At 46.4% G+C, this 20,223-nt stretch overlaps 1 non-coding gene across 1 annotated transcript; it reads right to left on the bottom strand.

The window, feature by feature from the left end:
• TRNAF-GAA lies at positions 16,896-16,968 on the bottom strand. Its single transcript has one exon. It is a non-coding gene; the product is annotated as a tRNA-Phe (tRNA).

Below are 20,223 nucleotides of genomic sequence, written 5' to 3'. Positions count from 1 at the left end.
GACTGGTCCAATCCCTGGTGGGGAAACTAAGAGGCTTCCCAGGTGGCTCAGTGGTAAAGAATCTGCCTGCCAATGCAGGAGACACAGGAGATGCAGGCTTAACCCCTGGGTTGGGAAGATCCCCTGGAGAAGGAAATGAATGGAAACTCACTCCAGTATTCTTGCCTGGGAAATCCCATGGACAGAGGGGCCTGACAGGCTACAGTCCATAGAACTGTAAACAGTTGGACACGACTGAAGTGATTTAGCACACAGGAGAGTGTTTAGAGCACTTTCATTAAGGTGACCAACATGACAGATGTCCTCTGTGAAGGATGCAGAGAGAAGAGAAAGGGGAAAAGAGTGCCGTGGTGGATCTGCCCTGGCCTTCTGGAGGCTGATGGCTGGAGGCAGAAGGTCAGGGCAAGGAGGAGGTTTCAGGAGGAAACAGCACCAGCGATGTTTGTCTCCTCTGACCCCTGGACCATTCTGACAAGCCTGCAAAGAAAGCAGGATTGGAACCATCATCCCATTTTGGGGGTCAGGAAAACTGCGGCTCACAGGTTGGAAGTAACAGAGTTGAAATAAGAACGCAGGTCTCCTGGTCCCCTGCCCCTGTCTCCTCCACCAGCTTATGGATGGAGACACTCAGAAACTCACTAGGAGTCAGGCTGCCCTCCTGCCTGCTACCCTGTGTCTCGTCCAAGTGATCCTGAGGATCCCACCTTAAAACATGCTGTGAAGCCCCATTCCCACTGTGGAAGCATCCCCACAGAGGGAAGCATCCCCATCCATCGCCTTTCACTGCGGCAGCCTCCTCGCTGGTCACCCTGCGCCCAGTATCTTTCCAGCCACATGATATTCACCAGCTGCCAGAGCATTCTCTAAAACTCATCTGATCACCTCACTCTTCTGCCTAAAACTCCTCTGAGAGACAACAACACATCAATGTGATTTAATTAACTCCGGATTTGAAGTAATTTTATTTTCTTTTTTATACTTCTCTTTATCTGCCAACTTTTATACAATAAGCCTTTGATACTTATGCAATCAGAAAAAGATAACCCATGATTTCTTAAAATCTTCCCATCTTTCCAAGATAATATCAAGACACCTTCTGCAATACAGACAAGATTCTGCCTGCCTATTTAACCACATCTCTTGCTATTCTTTCTGTATTCTTTTAAAATTCTTTTACCATCTCCAAAATATGCTTTATTCTCTAGGAACAAGAGATATACTCAACTACCAGTGATTCCTTAGATACTTTGTGGCTTTTTACACCTCTGAATTTTAAAAAAGGCTTTCCATCTTCCTCTTGTCTATCTGGAGAACTCCTATTCATCCTTTAAAACCTCAGGTGTCACCTCCACTGTAAAGCCTTCTCTGATAACTACCTCCCACAAGAGAATAAATTCTTCCTTTATATTGTTTTGTATATTTGTCTAGAACTTTCTCTGCATGACTTCCCTACTAGGGATAAAGATAGTACCTGATATATCCTGTTACATAGCTTACACTCCAGAAATATGTACAAAATGGAACAAAGAGAGATCTCAGTCGTTGGTTGGACTTGGTGTCTTTGGCTGGGGCTTTTTTCTCTTAGATTCTACCAGAAACAGAACCTGAAACAAAGAATTGAATTCAAGTAGTTTGTTTAGGGGGCTTCCCTGGTAGCTCATATGGTAAAGAATCCACCTGCAATGCAGGAGACCTGGGTTCAATCCCTGGGTTGGGAAGATCCCTGGAGAAGGGAACATCTGCCCACTCCAGTATTCTGGCCTGGAGAATTCAATGGACAGAGGAGCCTGGCCGGCTACAGTCCATGGGGTCTCAAAGAGTTGGACACGACTGAGTAAGGTGATCCTGGAAACAGTGATAGAGGACAGGGGAGGTAAGAAAGAGAAAGAAACCAATAGAGGGGCCCTTAAGAAGCAGTCACTGCTGTGGGCAGCTGGTGGTCAGTCCTGCTGGAAACCTCTGGACCAGGAGTGTCTCAGATCTGTCCCATCGCCGGGCAAGAAAGCTGGAGTATTTATCCATGAAGACTGCTCCCAGGGTGCTAACTTACCAGCATTTCCATCCTGCCTGGTATGTGGGCTGAGCAAATTCTTGTTGCCAGAAAAAGGCTCCCATTAGAGTCCCTGGTTTGGGCAGTAGGAAGCTGGTGGTTGGGTCTATGTTGGCAAGAAGAGTGGATTACAGGAGGTGTGGGCAGGCCCTGGAGTGTCCCCTACAGAGATGAAGGGAGACACTGCCTGCCCGCCCACTCCCCCGCCCCACACCCCTCCCATGCACATCATTGGAGGGTCTGACAGCAAAACTTGAGGGTTTCACCTTGTAGTTTCATAGACTTCTGGAGACTAGCCTGAGGCTGGGCTGAAGGGGAAAATGTCTCTCTCCATCTGGAGCCCAGACTCCCTGCCTTCAGATCCAAGAGCCATGGGGCCATGTGGCTTCTCTCTGTGCCCTGTCTCCTGCCCCTCCAGGTGGCCTGAGGGCAAGTGGGGGGGCAGACGGCTGGAGCATTATCAGAGCTAACGTGATCCTTGGGGAGGCATCACTTCCACTTACCACAATGCTTGGTGACACAGGCCATGGGCACAAGGCTCTGTTAGCCCAGCTCTGGCCATCTCCCCTCAGACACTAAGACCCTGACACACAAAGGCTGGTCTGTAGGATATTTGGAATCCAAACGACTCAGTTCTGGAAGTGTCCTGAAGGTAGTATCAGAACCTGCACCTCCACCGCACTGATGGGGAAAATGAGGTCAGGGAGGAGGAGAAGTTCCCTGTACATTTCCTCCTTTCCTTCTTTCCTCTCTGTTTTTTTCTTCCTTCCTTTCTGTTTCCTTATTTTGTTTTTCTTTTGATCAGGGGCATTAGACCTATGTCCTGACCACTGACCTGCCCTGGATGGTTGGTGTACATTAAACTGCATTTCCAGACAGCATAAAAGTACCCTCAATAAAAGACCCCGGTGAGCTGAAGTCAGTCTCCTTCAGGAGATCTTCCTCTAAAGCCTCCCAGGTGTCCTCGAGGCTTCCAGCCTACTCAGATGGTCAGTCCTTTCACTCTTCTCTGTGGAGCCTGACCTGGGACCACATCCAGGCGCTGGCACTAAAGAGCATCTATCTGTCATTGATGATGGATACATCCATTAACATCGCCTGCCTGGATCCAACTACAGAGCAACATCTCCACACGGGCAACAAAAGACACCTGGAACCCCTGTGTCAAAGATAGAATTCTTGACCTCCCCTTGTTTACCTGCACACACGCACCTGCTCTTCCTTGTCTCCGTTATTCCAAGTGATGGCATCGTCTTCCTTGTAGATCCTCAAAGGCCCAAAACCTTAGAGTCCTCTTTCTCCTGCCCCCACAACCAATCCAACTGCAAACTCTCTTGGCTATATCGTTCCCATCTCCCCATCTCAGAGGTCACCAGCCTGCTCCCAGCTATATCATCCCTCACCTGGGTTAGTGCCGTAGCATCTGAATGGCCTCTGCCATTTCTCGCTTTACCCCTGAAGCTCTACACAGACACCAGGAAGACCTTCTAGAAATGAACTCAGATCCTATCCTTCCCTCTCTCCAGTGGCTCATTTCATTTGGAGTAAAATCTGAAGTTCTTCAGTGGGTGAGATGGATTAACGAGTAAACCATCCTTTTTCGCACTTGGCACTGCAAGCCTGGACAAGCACATGACCGCCCCCACGGGAGGACAGAAGTGCTGGGGGGGTGGGCGGAGAGGACAGGTGTGCCAGGTGGGGCAGCAGAAAAAGCACAGGGCTGGGTCCTGACTCCTGCTCTGCTATATTAGGGCTTTTTGGAGAGGGCCAAGTCCATCAGCAAGATGGGGATGGACAGGAGGAAGAAGAAAGATAGACAAAAGTTATGTCAGGACTGGAACTGGGGAGGGAGAAAGGGATGGAGGTGTTCAAGGCAAAGGGATTCAGTCTCCTGGGAAGAAAGAAGGACATCCCCCTTCTGCATGAACCACCAAATGACATCCTTTGACCCTAAGGTGGTCACGTGAGTTATGACGACAGAAAACTCACACCTGGTTCACGTCCCTCTCCAAGGCAGAGTGGGGTTGAGGTCAGCTGATCAGGATGAACCATAGTCAGGCTGACACAAGAGTTCTCTCCATCTAGGGAATGAATATTAGAGCATGATGGGACCATAGAAACCTTCACGCTCAGGTGCACTCTGTGAGAAGACCAGACACTGACAATCTGATGAATGTAGACTCTCCCAGAAACATGTGCACACACACAGCATTTAACAATTTAGTATGAAATTTCTCACACATAACAAAAAGCATATAAAATATATGTGAACAGTTTACAGTTTAAGTATCAGTAATATGAATATATAAGAACCCACTCCCTGGGGGATTCCCTGGCAGTTCAGTTGTTAAGACTCCACAGTTCCATTGCAGAGGTAATGAGTTCGATTACCAGTCAGGGAACTAAGATCTCACACACCAGAGGATGTGACCAAAAAGGAAAAAATAATTTAAAAATTTAAAAATGAATTTTACAAAAAGAACCCATTCTCTTGGCTTAAGAAATAGAACATACCCTAGAAACCCCCTGTGCCCCTCCCCTTGCTACTCTCCCCCACACCTTCCTTTATTTAGTAAATCATTGTTTCTTTCTTATTCTTCACGGTATTGTCACCTATGAATCTATTCCTAAGAGTACATTCTTTAGCTTTGTCCTTCTTTGAACTTTACATAAAAGGAATCACACTACAGATATTGTTCTGTGACTTCTTTGGCAGAACACCGTATATTTGAGATTCATTCATGATGATGGAGTTAGCTGTAGATCACTCATTTTCACTGTTGTATATATTCATCCTGGGCTTCCTTTGTGGCTCAGATGGTAAAGAATTTGTGCAATGCAGGAGACCCGTGTTGGATCCCTGGGTCAGGAACACTTCTGGGGAAGGAAATGGCTACCCATTCCAGTATTCCTGCCTAGAGAATTGTGTGGACAGAGAAGCCTGGCAGGCTCCTCTCCATGGGGTTGCAAAGAGCAGGACATGACTGAGCAACTAACACTTTCACTTTCTTTTCATATATTCATTCTATTGTCTGAATTATAACAATCTATTTATTCACTCAACTATTGAAGTGGGCTTCAATGTTGGACTGTTTCTAGTTTTTTAAATACTTTGAACAATGCTGCCTGGATTCTTTTGTACAGACAGCTCTGATGCCCATGTGTAGAGTATGTGTTCAGCTTTATCAAATAAGGTCAACTTTTTTCCTCAAGTGGCACCAGCTGAAACTCTGTTATTTCTTCACTTCCAATTTCTTTACATCCTCGGCAACTCTGGGTATTACCTGGCTTTTATTTTTTATCACTCTTTAAGAGATGATTTTAATGTGCGTTTCCCCGACTTCTAATAACCTGCAGCGTGTTTTCACATACGTGTGGGTCATTTGTGTTTTGTTTCCTTCTGCAACATGATGACATGTCATTTGTGCAATTTCGTGTGGTTTTTTTTAATTGATTCACATGTGTGTGTGCGCTAAATTGTTTCAGTCGTGCCAGGCTCCTCTGTCCATGGGATTTTGCCATTTTCTTCTCCAAGGGATCTTCCTGGCCCAAGGATTGAACCTGGCTCTTTCAGGTCTTCCGCATTGCCAGTCGGGATCTTTACCACTAGCGTCTTCACAGTAGTTCTTAACATCCTGCGCACAAATCTTTGTCACTAATATTGCAAATATCTTATCTCGGTTGTATGATAAGTCTTTTTTCTCTATATGGTGATTTTGGTAAATAAGAGGTTACTCATTTTAATGTATTTTATTTTATTTTTTGATTAATTAGTTTATTTGGGTGCATCAATTCTTAGTTATAACACATGGGGTCTTCATTGCTGCAAGCGGGATCTCTCTAGCTTCAGCACATGGTCTTAGTTGTCCTGTGGCCTATGGAAACCTAGTTTACTGACCAGGGATTGAACCCACATCCCCTGCGTTGGAAGGCAGTCCTAACCACTGGACCGCCAGAGAAGTTCCTATTTTACTGTATTTTAATACAGCAATCTTTTCTTTTGGTTTATGTATTTATGTCAGAAATCTTTCTCTACCCATTATTTTCCTAAACCATATTTTAAAGTTTGATAGTTTTCCCCTTTATATTTTGGAGAAGGAAACACCACCCCATGCCAGTATTCTTGCCTGGAGAATCCCATGGACAGAGGAGCCTGGTGGGCTATAGACCATGGGGTCGCGAAGAGTTGGACACGACTGAGTGAGTAAACAACATTAACAACAACCCTTCATATTTATATCTTTAAACTATATGAAAGACTGATGCTGAAGCTGAAACTCCAAAACTTGGGCCACCTGATGCGAACTGACTCATTTGAGAAGACCCTGATTCTGGGAAAGATTGAAGGCAGGAGGAAAAGGGGACAACAGATGATGAGACGGTTAGATGGCATCACCAACTCAATGGACATGAGTTTGAGTAAGTTCCAGGCATTGGTGATGGACAGGAAGGCCTAGCATGCTGAAGTCCATGGGGTCACAAAGAGTCGGACACAACTGAGTGACTGAACTGAACTGATATGGAGTTGATTTTATATAGGGTATGAGATAGGGATTCCACTTCACTATTTCTCAGGTAAATCACTGATAAACTGTCCTGGCCCATTCATTAAGTAGTTATATCTTTCCTGCTCTGCTTGGCAGAGAATGGTCACTCACCAACCAAGTCTCCTTATACAGCTGGGTTTGCCTCTGGGCTCTTAATTCTGCTCCATTGGACTGTTTTCTGTGTCCAAGTAATACCACATTGTCTTAATTAACATTGTTTTCCAAGTACAGACTTTCAGTCATAAGATGACTATGTTCTAGGGCTCAAAATTATGGCATGTTGTTGCTAACAACACTATATTGTATATTTGAAATTTACAGAGAGTAGAGTTTATGTATTTTACTACACACACACAGAGAAAAGGTGTGAGATGACAAACTTGCTAATTAAGTTAATTATGGTAATCATATTACAATGTATTTATATATCAAATCACCACATTGTACACTTTAAATACATAAATTTTTTGGTCAATTATACCCCAATAAAGGGCTTTCCTTGTGGCTCAGCTGGTAAAGAATCTGCCTGCAACGAGGGAGACCTGGATTCGATCCCTGGGTTGGGAAGGTCCCCTGGAGAAGGGAACAGCTACCCACTCCAATATTCTAGCCTGGAGAATTCAATGGACTGTATAGTCCATGAGGTCACAAAGAGTCGAACATGACTGAGCAACTTTCACTTCACTTCATATCCCAATAAAATTGGGAAAAAAGCAAACAGCATTACTTTATGATAAGTTTTTCTCTCTGATGGGGCATCACTGACTCAATGGACATGAGTTTGAGTAAACTCCAGGAGATGGTGAAGGACAGGGAAGCCTGACATGCTGTAGTCCATGGGGTGGCAAAGAGTTGGACACAACTGAGCTACTGAACAGCAACATCTAATGGGACAAGATTCAGCAGCTCTTTTTCTTTGGAAGTGTCTTGGCAATGCTCTTCCCCACAAATTTCAAAATCAGCTTATTGAGTTCCATGAAAAATTCCATCAGAATTTCAACCGTGATTACATTGAATCTATAGATCAACTTGAGGAAACGACCTTTTTTTTTTTTACAGTATTCAGTATTCCTATTCAAGAGAACAGTACGTATCTCTGTGTATTTTTCATTTTTAACATAAACAGCATTTTATTTTTATTTTTTCTTACATATTTACTTATTTGGTTGCATTAGGTCTTATCTGCAATGCATGGGCTTACTTGCCCTGTGGTACGTGACATCTCAGTTCCTCGACCAGAGATTGAACCTGCATCCCTTGTATTGCAAGGCAGATTCTTAACCTCTGAACCACCATGGAAGTCTCTACACAGCATTTTAAATAGAGGTTTAGGGGACTTGCAAACTCTTGCACAGACTCTATCTCGGGATCCCTGACACGACAGCCCGCTAGTCTCTATGCTGCTTCCTTTTTCCTCAGGAAACATTTCCCAGTGGTGTCACCAGTGATACAGAATACCCATGCGTACACCTACCTTCCCACCCTCTTCCTACTTGTCTCTCTGGCCTTCTGATATCTATTTCTAGGAAACATACCAAGTTACGCTTTTCCTTCAGTCTGGAGAGACAGAACGGCTAAACGCATGAACTTGGTAGCCATATTGCACGAATTTTAATTCTGGCTTCTTCCTATTTGTGAAATCTTGGCCAAATTCTCCTACTTCTCTGCGTCTCAGTTTCTCCATCTGTAAAATAGGTGAGATGGTGATGACAAATAGAACTTAGCTCATAGAATCGTCGAGAGGATTAAATGAATAAATACATGCAAAGCACTTAGAAGAGTGCCTGGGCCAGCATGTGTTACTCCTTGCTGTTGTTTCAAGAAGTTTAACCTCTTCACATCCGTGGGAGGCAGGGATCTTCTTTAGAATTTCAAGTTAGGACATCTGACTTCAAATTCCTAGTCTGGGATGAAGTAGCAAATATGGGTTAGTGTAACAATTCTGCTTGTGGAATTGGAGTTTTAAAAAAATGTTGGATAGGTTCAAAACCTTGCTTCACCATTTATCTACTGGGTGACTGGTTTCTGAGCCTCAATTTCCTCATCTGTAAAATGGGAATAACACCGCTATTAAATAAAACAATCAATGGGAAAGACTTTGGTAATGCTTTAGGAAGGGACTCATTTAGCAAGGCTCCGTGATGTGAGTTACTGTCATGTCCTTGAAGGTCATCTGCTTCTTTCTAGAGTTCTGCGGCCTCTTTGCCACTTTCGCAGCTCACATTAGCCTAGCAGATTGTTTGAAATGCAGATTCTTGGGCCTGGCCCCAGAAATTTAGATACAGTGGGTCAGCAGCGGGGACCAGGAATCTCCATGTCTGTGGCATGTTTAATTCCTATTTAAAAATATGCAATTCCAATATTAACGATATGTTTCCAAAGCATGGTGCCAGGTTGAGAGTGGCTATAGCAATTCACACTCGTCATCTCAGTGCCTTCTTTTCCTAGCACTGGGGCTTCCTTTAACTCTGGCCACACTTGGCAAAAAACATTCAGCCACTTCCTGGCTGAGCCACTTTCTCCCTGGGAGAGATGAACGGGTGCCCTCTAGGGCATGGAAGGAGAAGAGCTGTTTCCTGCTCATTGTCTAAGGTATAGTGATAGAGGTACCAGGAGCAGCCATAAAACCCCCAGAGCAGGTGTGGGGGATAGGCAAGGGGATGGAGGTGGGAACTGCACTCTCATCAGGGTGATCTTCGTGAGGCTTCAGCACAGTGAAACCAAGGGCTGCGGGATCTGCCCCCAGTCTGGGCTGGTCCCGCTCTGCTCTCATGCCTGGGAACCTGAATCTAATAAGTCACTTAGCGAGGACAGCACAGGCAGTAGCCACACTCTGTGGACCACACATAGAGAACACCTGCCCACGGCACATCGTGTGTGAGGCCTGCCCCCTACTCTACCTGTCGTTTTTAGCCCTGTTAGCCTGGGCTGATGTGTGCTTCAGTTCTCTATACAATGGGGCTTGTCGTAGTACTTATCTCATAGGGTAGTTGTAAGGTTTAAATGCTTCATGACTGTGAAATGCTTCATGCTGGGCACATACTAAATACACAATAGAAATCTGCAATATATCAGAGTCTTTCCATTCACTGATGCATGAATTACATGAGTTTTATTGGTTTATTGGTTCTAGATGCACTACACTAAGCAGGCTTCCCAGGTGGCTCAGTGGTAAAGAATCCGCCTGCCAGTGCAGGAGATACAGGCTTGATCCCTGGGTGGGGAAGATTCCCTGAAGAAAGGAATGGCAACCCACTCCAGTATTCTTGCTTGGGAAATCTTCTGGACAGAGGAGCCTGGCAGGCTATAGTCCATAAAGCTGCAAAAGTGTCAGACACAACTCAGCAACTAAACAACAGCCATGCTAAGCTTTATTTCACATAATACTCATTATTATTATCTCTGTTTTACAGATTAAAGAATTAATAGTATCAACTATACTTCAATAATTTTTTTAAAATTTTCCCCAAAAAATTAATAGTAAAAGTGGTTAAATGCTTTGCCCAGGATCACATGGATAGGATGGGACAAAGGCTGGGATTTGAAACCCAAAACTAAGCTGGCTCCAGGGTATATGCTATTAACCACTGTTCTATCCTGGTGGCTCAGGGTCTCCCTTTTTGGCCCCCACTTTCTTCATCCGCTTCACTTTCTCTCCTGCCCCACTCAAGCCCCCCATTCTAAGCAGGTCTCCTCTCCCTTTTTGTTTGGAAACCTGAAGGCTGTGGCTGATGCAGTTCTGAACCCAGCATTGTCTGTCTGCAGCCACCATCTTCTCTGGTCCCTTCTCCTCCGAGCTGGAGTCCTTCCCTCTCAAGGCTCACCACCTCCTCCTACCCCAATCCCTTATGTCCACCCTACCTGCCACCGCTGGGACCTGCTGCAACGCCATCCTGCTTTTCTTCTATTTTCCTTCTCTCTCATTCCCTCTGTCCCACCCAGGTCTTCTCCATCCAATGGCACCCTTGCTCAGTGCAGTATCATGCTCCTTTCCCTTCCTCCCAGGGAGCTACCTCGAAGAAGACCCTCCACCCACACATGCCTCCCCCTAACTCCCAAGGTTATTTGGGTAGTGGCAGAACAAGGATTCCGACCCTGACCCCTGACATGTGGTCCAGGGCTCTCCCACATGCCACATCCTCTCCATGGGGCATTTATCAGACTAGGTGGTCTGGGCACACCCTGAAGGGATGAAGCAAGGGACAGGGAAGCTGAGATGAGGAGCCTGGTCCTGATGGAGGGAGGTCCAGGCCAGGCAGGATTCTGGGTGATGACAGAGCCTAAGAGAGGTCATCATTAGTCCTTTCCTGCTTATTCCAAAGGATACAGAAGTGCACATACTAACCCTCCACTGCACTGCTTTCCGTGCGGTGAGACCAGGCAGCCATTTCACACTGGCCAGGGACAGATGAGGGCTCTTGAACTGACGTCAGTCCAGATACTCCTGTCCCCACCAAAATAAAATGCGTATTTCTGCTTGTGTGTATGCTGGGAAGTTTGAGGAGAGGCAGTGGTGAAGGGACTTGCAGCCTTCAGGAACTGGGGGGCAGAGCTGCTGGCCTCACAGGGGGACATGCGGTCAGAGAGGGGAAACAGCAGTTATACTCCCTGTGACCCAAGAGCAGGACTGAAGCCCATACACACACCCTGCAGGGGGTCAGCACCCAACTCACCGGAGCACAGGAGAGGGCTTAGAGGGCTGTGTCAGGGGTGGGAGAACACACACTCCCAGGTGCGGTGGCCTGGTTCCCAGACGTGTCCAGGCTGAGCCCCAGTCGGAGGACAAACCTCACAGTGGGGACTGTTTGCCTGACAGGTTCCCAGGCGTGCACGAGGCTGGGGAAGGGGGCCTTCGGAGGAAGGGGACTCTTCTTCAAGGCTTTCCCAATTCTGCTCATCATTTTACTGATAATAATCACTCCTGTTTTTCCTCCCTGTCCCATAGCCCACTCTGAACAAGACCTCACCCTACTCCCCACACAATTTAGAAGCCAGGATGGCCAGAGCTTAGCAAGAACCTCACTGCTCCTTCCTGAAGTGGGTCATGAGACACTGATGGTTTAGGGCCACACAGGTCCTGCTTTAAATAACACTGACTCACATAGGAAGAAAGCAGGACCCCCTTCCTACTGTAAGAGAGAAGAACAAATCTGACTCCATATTGGATCTGTTTTTTCTACTTTAACCTTTGTGTTCCATTGCTTTTGCTTCTGTTTAAGATGTTGCCTATACCCTGAAATGTACAGCACAGCCCATTCTCAAGGCTCTGACCTTGAAGGATATAACACTTTTTCATTCATATAGAGATAAAACAGCGCAGAACAAGGAGAACAACATTTGCCTCATTGGAGGTTTATAGGAATGTTGTGACCGGACTTATGTGGACAATGGCAAAACCAAAGGATTCTAACAGCGAGAAGTTTGCAACAACCAACCATGCTCCTCCCTCACCTTGCCTTTAAAAATGCTTTGCCAAAACCCTTCAAGGAGTTCCATGTTTTTTAGGGGAATGAGCCACCAGTTCACCTTGCATGTCTCTGCAATAAGCCTTTCTCTGATCCAAATTCCAAAAACACTGGGTCTTTTTAACCCTGACTATTGAAGGGGCACTTCTCCTTTGCCGATCCCCATTTCTACAGAGGGAAATCGGGCTTGGAGTCAGACCCTTTTAGCCCCCCTCCTCCGGAGCCCCCCTTCCCCAGCCTCATGAACGCCTGGGAAACTGTCAGGCCAAAGTCCCCGCAGTGGGGTTTGTCCTCACACCAGGGCTCAGCCTGGACGCGTCTGGGAACCAGGCTGTCATACCGGGGAGGGTGTTTTCTCCCATCCCTGATACAGCCCTCACCTGTGCTCTGGTGAGCTGGGGGCTGACTCCCTGTAGCACAACTGAATAACAGCATTTGGTCTCTTTGCATATTTGTATATGGCATGTGGTAGTGGTTTTCTAGGGCTTCCTTGATAGCTCAGCTTGTAGAGAATCTGCCTGCAGTGCAGGAGACCTGGATTCAATCCCTGGGTTGGGAGGATCCCCTGGAGGAGGGGAAGGCTACCCACTCCAGTGTTCTGGCCTAGATAATTCCATGGGTTTGCAAAGAGTCAGACATGACTGAGCCCCTTTCACTTTCTTTCTCTCAGTGGCTTTCTACTTCTGATGTTACATAAAGCTTTCCTTATTATTTACTTTAACTTAATGATTTTAGACTTAATGACTTATCTCAAACTTATATAAAACTATAGACAATCCTATAACAAACAGCTAGCTGACTTAAGTAAGAAAAACATTAGATATATGGTTGAAGTCCCTATGTCTCTCTCCCCAGTTGTATCCCGCTCCCTCCCATCTCTGCTGGCATGCCACCATCCTTATATAATGTGGATTATTCCCAAGCAGGTATCTATGCTTTTACTAGGTGGATGATAGGTAAGTAGATAGGGAGACAGATGGATGGATAAAGATAGATATAGGAATATACAACTATAACGGGCTTCCCAGGTGGCACTAGTGATGAAGAACCTGCCTGCCAATGCAGGAGATGTAAGAGATGCGGGTTCAATCCCTGGGTGGGGAAGATCTGGAAAAGGATATGGCAACCCACTCCAGTATGCTTGCCTGGAGAATCCCATGTACAGATGGAGTCTGGCAGGTTACAGTCCATGGGGTCACGAAAAGTTGGACATGCCTTGGTGACTGAGTATGCACGCATGCATACCTGTATAATCACCACCCAGGCCATTTTAAAAAGTGATTGGCACCCCAGAATTCCCCCTACGTTCCCCCTCTCAGTCAACATCTCCCCCCACCCCAAAGGGAACCACGACCTTACCCTCTAATGGCATGGATTGGTCTTGCCTGTCTAAACAACAGAAAGGATCATTTTGCATGTTTAAAGTTTATACAAAAGGCATCATTCTGCAGGAATCTTTCTGAAAATGTTCTTGAGCTTTTTCCATGTTGATACTCGAGCTTCCTTTTTAAAACAAATGTATTTGATTTAGAAGAGTGAGTTGACTGAAAGGAAAACATCAAGGGCACACTGGGACAGTTTGAATGTGGACAGCCAGAGAAACAATGGCTCTAACTCCACTGCTTCCCCTTTTACAGATGTGAAAACTGAGGCCTGACAGAGTAAGAGCCGTACCCCCAGGTCACTTTGCAAGTTCAGAGCACAATTGGGATGAGGGCCACAGCCGCAAATGTCAGAAGCCAGAGATCTTTTCTACTGTGTCATGCTGCCAAGAACTTCTCTCTTCACCCCACCCCAGGGCAACAGATACCAACAATATTTCCTAGCCAGGAATAGATAGTTCTTCACCTTGAACAGCAGAAAGTGGACTGATTTTGTGAGTTGATTGTTGGAGAATTAAGCCTGGGATTGGGGTGGTGTGGTGTTGGAGGGGAACAAGACAGCTGTCCAGTCTTCAAAGTTATGACAAGCCTTTCACTTGGCAGCCCACCTCGGTGACCTATATTTTAATACGTGCTATTAGATTATTGCTAATGAGACATCTTAGGGATAAAAGAATTATGCTCACTGGCCGGGCTGTGGTAAAAGTACAATTGAATTAAGGGCTGAAATCGTTTAGGACTCTGCTAGACAACCTGTCCCCCAGGCTGGGCCTGAATGGAGATATTAAGCTTTGAAAATTACACAGGAAAAATAAGTATAATTGATCTAAGGTAACTTCACTCGTCTAAATTAAATAATGTGATTGTTATAGGCAGAAAGGATCAGGATGAGGAGACGGACAGAAAAGCCTCGCTATCTGCAAACAAAGTTATAAGGAAAAGCCGTAGGGAACTGACTTTCCCTAATGAGCTGAGCACCCTCCTGATGGCTCCGAGAGTCCACTTGGGCATCAACGGGAGATGGACCTCATCTGAGCATCACAGACTCTGGTGTGGCAGGGACTCCAGACCACAGTCTTTACCATCTCCTACCTAATACCTGGGGGCCTCCCTGGTGGCTCAACGGTAAAGAATCTGCCTGCCAGTGCAGAAGATGCACATTCAGTCCCTGGGTGGGGAAGATCCCCTGGAGAAGGAAACGGCAATCCACGCCAGTATACTTGCCTGGGAACTCCCATGGACAGAGGAGCCTGGCGTGCTGCAGTCCACGGGGTCGCAAAGAGTTGCACATGACTCGGTGACTAACCCGAGCACTTTTTGCTCTCCTTGGCCTCAGAGCGGGAAGCTCATGCCCCCTCCAGGCCCCTAGGCAGGCTGTCCAATGTCTGCACTCTTGGCTAGAAGAGATTCCTCGGCTGCTTTTGTGAAGTGTGTGTCCACCCATATGAGTCCTGCTCTCTGGAACACCAAAGGCTGGTGAAATGCCACCTCCCCGGAACAAGGTCCCACCCCTCCTGAGTCACCTTGTGTGTGCAGTGCCTACCTGAGATCAGATCTTGAGTGATGTACTTCACCTGCATAACTTCAGAAGATGCTGTTCTGTCTCCCAGGAGCTCATGGGTTGAAGGAGGGCAATTGTATTCCTCTCTCTGACCTAAATATTTGCATTCCCCCAAATCTTTCATTGACTCTAGGTTATTTGGGGGCAAAGCTGATCCTGAAACTGTTTACACCATGGGAGATGCTACTATTACAAACCTGCCGGGCAGGGCAGGTGCTGCTCACCTGTGAAAATGGAGACTTCTCCCCTTCTCCATCCACTCCATCCATCCATCATGCCCCTTGGTAGCTCCCTTTACCTCCCCAGCTCCTGTCCCACCCCTGGGCTACACAGAATTGGCTGCCTGGAAGGTGGGACTGGAGGTTCCCCATCGCCAACCTGCCTCCCAATATTGCTGTTTCTAATGCATTAAAGCCCATAGTTAATCCTTTTGCTTTAGTTCCTACTTCCTTTAAGTTAAAAGTGAACTAGAGTATGTAGATACAAGAGGCTTCCTCCCTTTATCCCTTCTCTTTTTCTTCTCCCTTTCTCCTTCCTTCCCACAGTATTTCCTGAGCAACTATTACATATCAGGAGAAGTTCTATGAGCCAGGACTGTTATAGTAAAGAAAACAGGTGAGTTGTCTCTTAAACTCAAGCAGGGGGAAGGCTAGAAATGAATAAACAAGCAAATAAATCAGCTATCAACAGATATTGACAAAGCCTTGCAAACACTGGAGCACTGGGTTAACTCAGAAAGTCTGGGGAGGGCCCTTTAGTTGGGTGCTCAGGGAAACTCCCCAATTGAGAGACCAAAAGGTGAGAGGGACCCAGGATGGCAGGGATCAGGGAGGGGTGACTCAGATAGAGAAAGTGGGTTGGAGGACTGGAGTAAGAGGCAGGCAGTGCCTCCCAGGGGTGTGGCCAAGGGCAAGGGGAAGGAAGGGGAGGTGGGAGATGGCCTGATTTTCAGCTGCCTCTGGGCCACCCAGAGGAGGATAACATTTACTCAATGCAGTGAGAAAGTCCCTGAGGGCTCTTTAGGGTGAGCAGCACAATCAAAGTTGTGTTGAAAAGGTTTGTCCAGCCCTTTGTGCAGAGTGGCTGGCAGAGGCCTGGTCAGGAGGTTCTAGAGTTACTGGAGGAGAAGGGGGGTGGGGAATTGCAGTGAGGAAAGGGAATTGGGGCCTTCCTCCTGGGCAGGAGGAGGATGACAGCAGAGGCAAAGGGTGGTTGTAACAACGAGTCTAAATCATACCCTAAAAGAACAGCCTGGGGTCACTTTGTGATCTTGAAAAAAATGTAAAGAAATACTGAAAGAGTAAACAGACCTGCTCTCTCTAGTTCCTTACAAAACCGCCTAATCTGCCCAGTCCTCCTGGCAACCCATCTGGGGGCTTATCTCTGCCTTCAGAATGGGACAAACAGGCTGCTTGCCCCTGAAACACCCAGGGATAGGCCTGCTCTCTGGATGGGTCTGTGAACAGGGCAGAACACAGAGCCTGGTTGTTCATAAGTACATCCCCAAACCTCACCCTCTCAACAAAAAGGTGACTTTTAGTGTGTGGGACAGGAGAAAAATCTCTTCAAAATCCAGTTATTGAGTTGGAGAGGTTCCCATATTAATCTCAAAGATGACTGTTTTTTTTTAAACATGGCCAGAGGAATCAATGGTCTTGTCTTTTTTTTTTTTTTTTAAAGAAAGTGAAAGTCACTCAGTTGTGTCCGACTCTTTGTGACCCCATGGACTATACAGTCCGTGGAATTCTCCAGGCCAGAGTACTGGAGTGGGTAGCCGTTCCCTTCTCCAGGGGATCTTTCCCACCTAGGGATTGAACCCAGATCTCCCACTTTGCAGGGGGATTCTTTACCAGCTGAGCTACCAGGGAAGCCCAAAGGGTCAGAAACAGTTGCCAAAACCTGGGGTTGAACCAGGGACCTTTAGATCTTCAGACTAACACTCTCCCGGTTGAGCTATTTCGGCCATTTGGCTGCTCTGGGTCTTAGTTGCAGCACATGGGATCTCTTGGTTGCAGAATCTAGTTGGAAATTTCTTAGTTGTGGGCTCTAATTCCCCAACCAGGGATCAAACCCAGGCCCCCTGCATTGGGAGTATAGAGTCTTTGCCACTGGACTGTCGGGGAAGTCCCCCAAATATTATATTTTTTTTAAAGATGATTTTTTTTAAAGTAGAAGCATAAGCTCTAACTTAAGCAATATAAGTTTCTTTTCTATTAATTTAGGAGAGAAAAGGAATTGGCCTTTGAACACCTTCCCTGTTGTACCCGACATAGGAGCCACTCTTTGGGCCTCAGCTTTCCCTTCTGTACAATGGGCACAATGATCCCCAACGTTTACTTCTGTTCTGGCATTCTGTGTCCTCACTGAGGGAGGAATGATGAAATGGACTGATCAGCACTATAACTGGGGGTGAAGGAGATTGCTTTGAGCAAATGGCAAGACTCCAATCTAACTGTGTCCTGAGGTGGGGGTTGCAGCTGCTACTGATCAGAAAGGAGTCCAGTGAGAAGGAAGGGCCAGGGGCAGGACAGTCTGGCTGTCTCGAAGGACTCACCTATCAGTGTGTAATTAAACTTTCCCGACTTCTGTTGTTTTGGTCACCAGGGGTCTTTGCAAAGCCTTCATTACTTTCCAATTGTCTGATTTTCTTTTCTCCTTTTTTTTCCCCTGTTACCTTCAGACTTTGAAATTATCTCAGTGACTCAGCCATTTGACTTCTTATTAATTCCAGGATCCCGTTTCCTATCTCCCCATTTTCCTTCCTGTTTTTCAGAAGCCTGGCTTGTACTTTAACTCTTCCCAGCAGCCACAAATTAAGGCACCGTCAGTGACTGCCTGCTGCCTTCACCTCGAAAGTATCGTGGTCCTGGGTCACCTTCCACTCGTCACAGTTCCTGGGCTGAGAGTTCAAAGTCCCGTTTCCAGAGTGGAAAGGGAATTCCAAAGTTTCTGCATACCTTCTCAAACAAAATCCCAGACAAACAAAAACAAGATCCCAAATAAAGCAGGTTAATTGAATATCACAAACTGTGACTAATAAGTTAAGTCAAAGAATTTCAAGGACGGAAAGGACTCCAGAGTTTGTCCACAGCTGTGCTTCTCTCCACCATATTATCTCCAAACGTTGGCCACTGAATGTGTGCTTGGATGCCTTCCATGACGGAGTGCTCACTTCTTCCAAAGGCAAGCCACTCCACCTTTAGACCTCTCTGCTGGCTCTGGGTTTAATGCTTGGATCCTCACAAAAGAAGCTCCTTCCCCCTCCCTCTGTAACAACCCTGCAAGTATTTAAGGACAGGTATAACCACTTCTTCTCCACCCCTATCACTACCTTGGGTTTTCTGTTCTCTGAGAAGCATAGAGCCCCAAAACCTTTAAGTGTGTCTTAAGAGGCTGATTCCAAATCACAGCTCCTGGAATTGCCTCTGGAATTGAGTAGCTGCCAGGGACACCAATGATAATTGCTTAAGAGGCCACAGGGACACATTTCTTCCCCTCCCAGTCCTTGACTTTCTCAGGTTTCCTTGATCCGGTTTGTAACGATCTCATCCTGGTGAAATGCAAACATTTATACTGTTTCACTGCCCCTGAGAGACCTGCCTGGTCTCCACGCCGGAGAAGCCCATAACCCTTTGTGGTCATTTAGGAAGGTACCCAAGGGCTTCTGTGGCGTTGGATAGACAGATGTACAGATGGAGGGTGGAAGGATGCCTCTGGTACAGGGCATCACCAACCAGCGCATTATGGGCTCAGCTCAATGTCCCAGTGTTTTACTTGGCTCACCCAGTGCTTACAGACCAGGAAATTTCTCGTAAACACCTAGGTCTCTGCACAGAAAACAAACATCATTACCAAAGGGGAAGTGATGGGGGAGGGATAAATTGGGCGTATAGGCTTAACAGATGCACACTGCCATATATAAAATACATAAACAACAAGAATTTACTTTATAGCACAAGAACTATGGGGCTTTCCTGCTGGCTCAGACAGTAAAGAATCTGTCTGCAATGCGGGAGACCTGGGTTCAATCCCTGGGTTGGGGAGACCTTCTGTAGAAGGAATGGCAACCCACTCCAGTATTCCTGTCCAGAGAATTCCATGGACAGAGGAGCCTGGCAGGGTACAGTCCATGGGGTCACAAAGAGTCAGACCGGAACTGAGTGACTTTCATACTCACAAGAACTATATTCAATATTATGTCATAAACTATAATGGAAAAGAATAGAAATATATATATATTCTTCTGAATTATTTTGCTGTAAACCTGAAACTAACACAATATTGTAAATCAACTATACTTCAATTTTTTAAAAATCTAGGTCTCTGGCTTCCCATAAAGCATGGGGAGTTCTATCTGGCCACCCTGAGTTTTGAGAGGGCAGGAGCTCTCCTGTTCACCCCAGACCCCTTATTTTTTTCTCTCTCTTTTAAAATCTTTTTTATATTTGTCTGCATTGGGTCTTAGTTGCAGCATGCAGGATCTTTTGTTGTGGCACGTAGACTCTCTAGTTGTGGTGCTCAGGCTTCAGTAGTTGTGGCACATGGGCCCAGCTGCTCCTCAGCATGTGGGATCTTAGCTCACCAACCAGGGGTCAAACCCACATCCCCTGCATTGCAAGGTGGATTCTTTTTTTTTTTTTAATGCCTGTTTCACAAGTTTATTGGATCATCTTGACACAAAATCATTACAGCAGCATGATTGCAAGGTGGATTCTTAACCACTGGACCACCAGGGAAGACCTGACCCCTCATTTCTTGACAGCCATACTCACTTCCCTTTCTGTCTAGTCTCTGTCATTTGAGAATGTCCACTTGGTCACCAGCGTTGCCACCATGTTGCGGTGCTGCCTGGGGAAGAGTTATCGCTTTGCCTCTTCAAGGGGCTTTCTATGTGTATCCACCTCCCTGTTCATTGCTGGCCTTCTGTCTGCTTCCCTACCTATATGAGTGTTGCCAGGTATTTCCTGACCAGGTCAGGTGCCTTTGGGCCATCCTCCGGGTCTGGCATGTGAATCTGAGCAGATGCTCTGCTGAATAGGCAGTAGGGATGGGGAAGGAACCGGGGGTTATCAGGGTCATCTGAGCATGAATTAACCAGTTGCCCTGAGAAAGTGTGGTCACATGCTTCCCTAGTGGAGGCCCCTGAATCTGCAGGGTTGCTGTTGAATCTTTTTCAGCACCGTCTGTGGAAACAATTTGCTGTTGTTCTTTAGTCGCT

This window comes from Capra hircus, chromosome 18, assembly GCF_001704415.2.
Source record: "Capra hircus breed San Clemente chromosome 18, ASM170441v1, whole genome shotgun sequence".
Taxonomy (NCBI): Eukaryota; Metazoa; Chordata; class Mammalia; order Artiodactyla; family Bovidae; genus Capra; species Capra hircus.
Note: the sequence above shows the minus strand (reverse complement) of the source record. Positions and strands in the feature narration are given on the sequence as shown.